We start from the raw sequence: 9038 nt of genomic DNA, 5'->3' as shown, positions 1-9038 counted from the left end.
ACCACTACCACTACCCAGATCCTTTTCAGTCTGACCCTCCTCCATCCCTGCTGAGCTCTGTAGGATTATGCTCAGGGAATGAAAATTTCCTTACTCCCCTCATGCCCCCTGCTGCAACCAAGCATCCCTGAATTCAGGGGAGCAGCTCCTTCTATTGCCCCCACTCCCCATGACTGCTGAGATCCACAGCACCAGCTTAGAGTAGAAGCTCCTTCTCATCTTCTCCTGCCCTAACAGTTCCTACAGCTCCTGAGCAGGCCCAAAATCAGGGGAGTGTCTTCTCTTCTGGCCCCTCCTGCTGCCTCTGCCACATGAGATGGAAGAAAAATGTCCCCAGTGTGTGTGTGGGAAGAGTAGGGGGCATAGAAAATAGGAAAGGGGGTTGTGTGTGTCAGGAGGAGTGCCTGACTGCACTATGTGCTTATTTGGTTAGGTATGGAAGGGGTCGGAACATCATCTCCCTGGAAAAGGCTTCAGATGCAGAGCAGAGTGACTTAATAAACAGAAAACAATAAAGGCCTTTCCATTGCCGTTAGTTAGACTCTGGATTTTTAAGGCCCTTTTGATGATATTGCAATTTTACCCGTCTCTTGTATCAATTTAGGGTCCAGTTGTATCTTGTAGGCAGGGGAAGCAGGGGCAGCCTCAGGCACCAGCACGCCAAGCGCGTGCCCGGGGCGGCAAGCCACGAGGGGGATGCTCTGCCAGTCGCCGCGAGGGCGGCAGGCAGGTTGCGTTCGGTGGCATGCCTGCGGAGGGTCTGCTGGTCCCGCGGCTTCGGTGGACCTCCTGCAGGCATGCTGCCGAATCCACGGGACCGGGGACCTCCCGCAGGCAAGCCGCCAAAGGCACGCCTGCGGGAGGTCCACCAAAGCCGCGGGACCATCAGACCCTCCGCAGGCATGCCGCCGAAGGCAACCTGCTTGCCGCCCTTGCGGCGACCGGCAGAGCGCGCGCCAAAGGCAACCTGCCTGCCGTGGTTGGGGTGGCAAAATACCTAGAGTCATCCCTGAGGGGAAAGGGAGGAGTTCAGAGCCAAATCACACCCGGAAATGTTTCCTGGAGTTCCCAGATGCACAGGGGTTGCATACCCACTGCCAGCTCCTTTAATGACTGATTGATAGAGGAAGGGGGGCAGGGCTTAGCTATCTCTCTACCACCTCTCCACTCCTGGTTACCTCAAAGGAGCAGAGTGAATCGGAAGCAGTCTCTGAACTTCCATGAACTTAGGGAAGTGAGTGAGTTCAGTGACAGGAAACCTGCCTTGCCTTTCTGGGGTGCACAAGAGGAAGAAGCCTTCTTGTGCCTCACCTCCTCATTTCCCTCCAAACACGTTGCAGAAAAGTCAGGCAGAATCTGTCTGTAGTGAGTCCTTGTAATGGCTAATAAGGGGTTCTCATGTTACTGTTTGTCATGGTAAGAATCTATAGAGTTGGAAGCTGATCATAGCAAGGAAATGCCCAAAACTGTTGCTAAATATATATCTGTGACAATTTAAGCTTTATTTTATTTTGTTGCTTGTATTTTACTCCTATTTTTTTAAATGTAATGTTGTGCCTATTATTGTAACACTTACATTTTCTCATGGAATAAATTGTGAAAACTGCATCAACTATCTTATAAATCAAAGCCTGATGCAAACATTTTGTTAACAATATACCTTGTTTCAGACAAAGCTTTATGGTTTAAATAGTAAATAGAGTGAACAATGATGGCTTTATTCACTCAGGTGGTTGTCATCCTAATAAATTAGCAATATAATTTGAACAACAGTTGAATGGACTAAAGATAAGCAGATGAACACACACTAAAAGGCAACTAAACATTTGTCCTGGTAGAATATAAGTGAGAGAAGGAAAAATAGTCTTTTGGGGGGAAAAATAGTCTAAACTTACTATTGGATGCAACCTGTTAACTCTCCTCATGCAGCATTTATTTTTAATATATGGATGGCTTGGTGTGAAATATGCTGTGCCACAGAAACATAGCACTCAATTCTACCCTCAAGCAAATTCCTCCCACCCCACTGAAGTCAATAGGCCAATCACACAGGAGTAACTCAACTGAAATGGATTAAAGCTGGTGGATTTACAGAGATGTAATTGAGAATAACTTTGGCTCATGCCTTTTTCTTTCAGTTCAGAATTGTGATATCACCAGGCCTGTGTAATTCATAGGAGTGATGCCAAACCAGGACTTGTGAGAATTTTAGAATGCTTGTCCTCAGTACCAAGATACTGAGTTGTACAAAGGAGCATAAGTATAGAGGAAGGCAAGTGACTGCTGAATTTGCACTTCTGGGTAGTCTGTGGTTACCTTTACAAAAGAAATGAATATTCAAGTACCATAACGTGAAATAAAGCTGTGTCAGTTGTTCTTTCTTCCTGACTTGTATTCAGTGCCAGAGTCAGGCAGTACACCAGACTCACTGTATTGGATTAATGTAATAAATTACATGCATAACATGACTGACTTTTCTCTGTAATTTTTAATTCCTAAAGGGAGGAAGCATGGGCTTATTGTTCAAAAAATCCACACTAGCATGAGGGGAAGGAGAAGGTGTAGGGCGGCTGCTGCATAAGTGCATTCAACCCAGAGTAGGGCAAATGGTGTTTCATCACCTCCCTGTTTACACAGGGCAGGTGAGCTCAGCTGGTGTCTGGAGCTCCATAGGAGGGCTACTGGAGGAGAATGTTCTGGCTACACTTACTTTCTAAGATGCACTGGATGGGCTCCATGGCAGAGTGAGATCCACAGGTACCTTATGCTGCTGCAACTTCTCTGCCTGGTACTTGTTGCTTCCAGAGACTGCACTAGGGGCCACAGAAAATGGGGCAGATCCAAGTAGGAATTAAGTCCCATTGTTGAAGATGAGAATTCTGGGTTCTAGTTCCCTTCTGCTACACACTTGCTATGACTTTAGGCAAGTCAATTAAGCACAAATTTTCAAAAAGTGTCTACCAATTGGGGATCCTTCAGTACCCTATTTGAGTCAGCTAGGTTTCTCAAGGTTATTGGACTCTAGAAAATGTTGACTTTAATCTCAATTCTTCACTTTCCCGATCAGTAAAATGAGGTATATCTACATATGATTTTAGTGTTTAGATACCTAGATAATAGTTGTCTTAGAACTTCAATATAGGATAGGTAAAGGACACCTCACAGGGATGTTTTGAGGCATAATGTTCATAAAAAGGATTGAGATCTAGGATGGAACATAATTCAGCAGGAAACAAATAATTGTTTAAAGATTTATTTCAAGGGGAATCTGTATAAATTGTAAGTTAAATCAAAGTCCTTGCTGTCAATCACTATCTGGATAAAGATGAACCAGGGCCATCTTGCATTTGGGAGTTTATTTTTGCACCTCACTCACTTGTATAAACAATATAAAGATTAATGTTAACTAAAGTTTCCGCATTCAAGGTACTTTTTTCCAGATTAAATCAACATATTTGCATTTATACGGGTAAGTGTCAATGAGATGATAAATGGAACAGAAAGATGTTACTGTTTTTCCTGCTTTTACCATACAGCATCTCCTGTAATGTCATCAATAATAACTTGTCAGAATTATTGTTCCTGAGCATTGTTTGACTAAAAGTACATGAAAACGATTGACAGTATTTCACAAACTTTTCAGATACAAAGAGAGATTTAGGCACTAAGTATTCAAGACCCATTTAAAAATATTTTTTCAGGCAACGTTGTACATGGTCGTGCTGATAGGATATAAATGGTCTAGGCAAATTGCATGTTTCCTATAGATTAACTACATTACCTGATCATTTGACGGAGCATGGTTATACGGACCACTCCAAACAGACCCAAGAATAGCAGGACTAGAGAGGTGCTCCACCACTTCTCTTTTCCTTGGTCATATTCTCTATACCAGAGACTGCACGGTGGAATATTCATTACACCAGTGACATTCTTCAGTAGCTGTCTGCCCATTTTGCACCAGAGATCAGACTCCATAAGTTTAATTGACACCACCTTACACATTCTCTCTCAGTCTGGTCCCAAGCCATATTCATTTATTTTAAAGAAGTATACATGAAAGACAAATAGAAACCAGAACTCCTTGTAAAACTTCAGCCTGCAGATCACTGAGTGAATTAGAGCTAGGGTATGTTCTCTTTCCAAAATGATGGATCTTTTGGACCTTCATAGCCACCTCTCACATGCTTCTAGATTAATATTAGCTATGCAGCACAAGTGGTGGATCTTGAAAAGGAAAAAAGGGTGGTGGAAGGAGGGAGGGAGATGACACTGAGGATAACTGACTTGCTTTTTACTTCATTCCTCCTTTTGAACTTTTTCTAATTTGTGCTATATACTGACTTGGTGTTCCAAAAATGCTTTAAAAGGTAAAGTATTGCCACCTCCATGATATTTCTCCTTAAAGCCCCAGTTCCTGGAGTCATGGGATTACATAAAAATCTCACTTTAGAAAAAATTCCTCATGGTTAAGGTGAAATATTTGGAAATATGACCCAAATGTACCCTAACATTTCAGAAACCAGAAGAGAAATAACATGAACCCAATATTTTACTGTGGCTTAAAATTGAGATTTTTAAAAAAATAAATCTTACTATTTTTGTGATTTGACTCATGATTTATGAACATTTAGGGCTGGCAATATTGTGTCATATGTCACAGGCTCTCAATGGGGCTGTGATAATCCTCCCTTTTATGTATGGCTAAACGGAAAGGTTTTCTATTGTAACATGGAATCAGAGCATGGAAAAGTCTAAGAACCACTTTTTATATCTCATGTAACTGGATGTAACTGACTACCTACTAGTGTTTATTCTTTTAGGAGAGTTGAAAATGAGTACTTTCAGTCTCTGAGAATTATTTCACCTTGCTGAGTAACCTTTTTTCATCCATTTAATTTTCTCTTGTGAAGGTATTCAAATAGGTTGTTTTTTCTCTGTATAGAGAGGAACTCTGATAGGTGCATGTTTGAGTTCAAAATATAGTTTGTTTTCAGAGTGCTTGGCCAAACATTAGTCACTTCTCCAGAAGTCCAGGACAGTAGGAATATATGTTCAAAGATACTTAAAGCACAAAACGTCACTAGTTAGCCCCAGTTTGCTCATCTTCTCTGATTCAATGAGATTCAAAATTTTAATTTGTAAATTGTAAACTGGTGTTTCCAGGAACTTTTTAATCTGAGCCTGTGTACACAGCCCCATAGTTTGAACTACAGGCGTGTGAATTGCAGCACGCGCTAGCGTGTTGCACTTAACTCCTCCATGTGGATGCTAAGGGTGTGAACTGAAAGGTATCTAGTTTGTTAGCTTTAGTTCTCTTAGTGCATGCTGCAGCTCGTATTCCTGTAGTCCAAACTGTGAGGCCATATAGACAAGCTCTAATAATATGTAGTAAATCGTGCTGCTCATTTTTTTCTGAAGAGGAATTTAAATCCAGACTTGCTGTTCCCTTTAACATGTGCTTTGTGTGGGTCTCTGGGACATCATAGTTGCTATTGTATTCTGGGATGAGGGTGATTTTGTGTGGTGCATGTTGAAAAATGCAGACCAGCTTGCATAGGTTTTCCTAGAAGAGCTAGAGACTGCATGGGTAAGTTAAGGTTTCATTAGCAGTAGCTCTTACTGTCATCATGGGGAAGAATTAATGTCCATAATGGACTTAACTCTTTCACCTTCAGCCTCACTCAACTAATATTAATTTAAATCAATGTAATGACTCTAATGAAGAGCCCGATTAGCTCTAAATTCAGTTTGGGTCAAGCAAAAATAGGTCATATTTGACTCATGAATTAGTAAAAGCTGAATTTAAATCTAATAAGACTGACTAAAGCTGTGGAGTAGAATGCCTATCACTAAATGCCTATATTAAGGGAATATGCTTTTGTACCTAAATTTTTGGGCAAAGTTCAGATTAATATCAACTTAATATTGAGTTCAGGGATCCATTTTTCAGGGGTTTCAGGAAATCTTATTTCAAATAAAGTACCAGGGCAATTATTCCTAAGTGCTGGTTTAGAAGTCAAGAGAAGCACATTACAAAACTGAAAAAGACTTTTCATTGTTACAAGTAGAAGATTGAAGAAAGGTTTTGTTCCTACACAAGAAATTGGACTGAATATCTGCAACAAGAAACCCCGGTTTCTGCAGCAGACAGCAGATGATATGGCAGCTTCAGATAAATAAAACATGGAGGTTCTTGGTGAATTAAATATGAAAATATATGAAAGAGACAGTAAAGGAGTCACATGTTAAAGTGACTGACTGACATATATATCTTCAATATGCTATAGAATTTTATATTGAAAATGAATAACTAAATTATAACAGGTCAGAGGGGAAGCTGAAGGCTTTTACATTTGGCTAAGGGGCAGTTAAGGCTTTTAGCAACAAATCCGGAGTAGGAGGTAGTTGGGTTTTTGGGATAAACACAACAGCTAAATGTTTGATCTAACGTGAAATTATCAATGTTGACACTGAAATCTTCAGAATTAAAGTTCAAAGTTAACATCAGAGCAATTGTTTCAGCCTGTCTGCAAAGTCCGGCAGACCTCACTGCATTGTTTCACTCTTCATTCCCTTTGGGAATGTTTTCCTAGCAACTATTAGGGATTAGAAACTTCAATATTTTTAAATAAAAGCATGGATTCTAAGGCACAAATCTGTTGCAAATTCATGGCATTACCATGGAATATGCAATACCCCAGATAGAGGAAATTTAGAGAGAATGTCTTTTAAATTGTAGTGATATATAGAATGATGTTTAAAAAATAAAATATTCTTCAGATGCTAATTCTATTCATGTTCAAGCAGCACTTGTAACACTCATAAGAAATACATACCAGTTTATATACACACACACACAAATAAATAACTGTATTAAGAAATTCCTGCTCTCTGACTGCATTCGTTTCACAGAGCCACATTGTAGGAATTGTGTATGTAGATATCCAACCATATGTATAACTTCTTAGAGTTTTACTGAAGTTAAAGAATCACTGACAAGGTTAGAGCAGCCTTTAGCTTACAGCAGCCATACCTGGGATGCTTAGCCCAGAATTCCCATAATGCTGAGTGCTATGACCTTGCCCCTCTCCTGCCCAATTCATCCTGGCACAGCCCTTTCACTGGTGTTTAGGGGAGGGAGATGATGAAGGTAGATGCAGCATATGGCTGCTTAGATCTTCCAGAGCAGTGATTTAGGGCCAGAGGGGGGAGCAGAATCCAACCCCAAGAGTTTTGATATATTTTTCACATCTGTGATTCTTTATCATCCTCAGCATCATTGCTTAGCCACGGAAGACCAAAAAAGCACTGATGCTGTAGCTTAGTTCTTACCCTTAGGACTCCAGCTAAATGAACACCTTGGCAGACCATGCTTTTTGTGTATGTTAATGAAATTATTGCCAGTGAGTTGAGGAGAAAATACACCACAAGAATTGAGCCTGGTCAATGAAGAGAGATTCAATGACAAAGAATAAATAAAAGAGAAGATTGCTTATCAAACTGTGGTTTGGGTTTTTTTTTTTGTGCTGAATTTCTAGCAATATGGGTTTTGTCACTCAAAATTACTGGTCTTTCATATGTCGTTTTTCTGCTGCTGGGGTGCATACCTGTGCTTTCTCAAGCTTGCCTCACCTTAGTATGAAAAATGAAGAGTAAAATACATTCTGAAAGCAAACAAATGCTTCTACAGATTCAGATGATAATTCTGACAGTGATAATGATAACTCATGTTTTGACAGCTGAGAAATGAGTACAAAGCTGGAGAGAGCTTTGAGATTCATTCTGCCTGACACTGTTATTTGACTGAGTTGATTTCAATGATGGGGATGTAGCTGAATGAAATATAATAGGCACTGTTGCTCACATATAACATGGCAGTTTGATAAAAGAATTCATATTTTTGCTGACTATAAGTTGATAGTACTCTCTGATTACCACTGGCTATCTAGATGCATGAATTTAAGCTTATTTTAAAATAAATTATTTATTTATGATAGGCTTATCTGAAGAGAAGTGAGCAAATTTTGCTCAGAAGTGAACCTTACAAAAAAGAAATTGGATGATAACATACTTATATAGCATTCTCCTCTGTTGCAGCAGACAGATTCCAATCTAAATTTTATCTCAGCTCAATTTCCTTTCCACTAATATCCCTGTTCACAACACACACATTCAGACTACATGGGTAGCAAATGAGCTCTTTGCAGAACCAGAGGTATATCTAAGAGTTGGGCAGAGCATTCACAATAAACCACAGTAGCTACTCACACAGGACCTGGGATTTAGGGACCATTGTGTTAGAACCTCAGATGATGATTATAAACCTAGTTTGAGCTTTCTCAGGTTTTTTCTCAAATGGCCCTGTAACAGGATAGCCTGCCCCTAAAAGGGCCAGGTGTCTTGGACCAGCCTGTCTGGTTCATTGATCAGACCCAGCTGGAAAGCAGTAAGGTGATTTCTATAAAGAGTTAAGAGAGCTCAGTTCCAGGGGACATGCATGAAATATAGGGGAAGAGATTGGCTCCTGCAGTTAGCTCTAGAGCAGACAGGGACAGGGAGAAAAAAAAAGGCAGGGCATATTTTCTTTTCAGCCCTGAGAGAGGCAAGAGGAAGGGCCTCTGGGAGTTGTAGCCCAGGGTAAGTGGTGGAATTTTTTCTTTTGCTTATGTTTTATGGTTGAAGAATAAAACTGTATGAGAAAGAGACTTGGGTATGGCAGTAGGAAGGTCAGGAAATCCAGCCTGAATAAAGAGAAACTAAGAAAGCAGCTAGCCTAAAGCCAGATCAGTTAAGGCAGTGCAGCTACAGTCCCTGAAGACCTATCCCTGCTGAAATCTTTGCCCATGCTATAAATTGATAGTGCTTGTCTGGAATGTCTCTTGACCTTACATGTAGCAGCTACCAGTATCCCTAACAGTTATATCTGCTTTAAATTTTGACTGATCTCAAAACCGTTCTATAAATCATGTTATAAAAATAGCCATGGGCAAGGAATGACTTTACAAAAACAAAGCTCTCTGCTCATGCCATTCTGA

Source organism: Gopherus evgoodei, chromosome 9 (genome assembly GCF_007399415.2).
Source record: "Gopherus evgoodei ecotype Sinaloan lineage chromosome 9, rGopEvg1_v1.p, whole genome shotgun sequence".
Taxonomy (NCBI): Eukaryota; Metazoa; Chordata; order Testudines; family Testudinidae; genus Gopherus; species Gopherus evgoodei.
The sequence above is the reverse complement of the archived record's forward strand: the minus strand, read 5'-3'. Positions refer to the sequence as shown.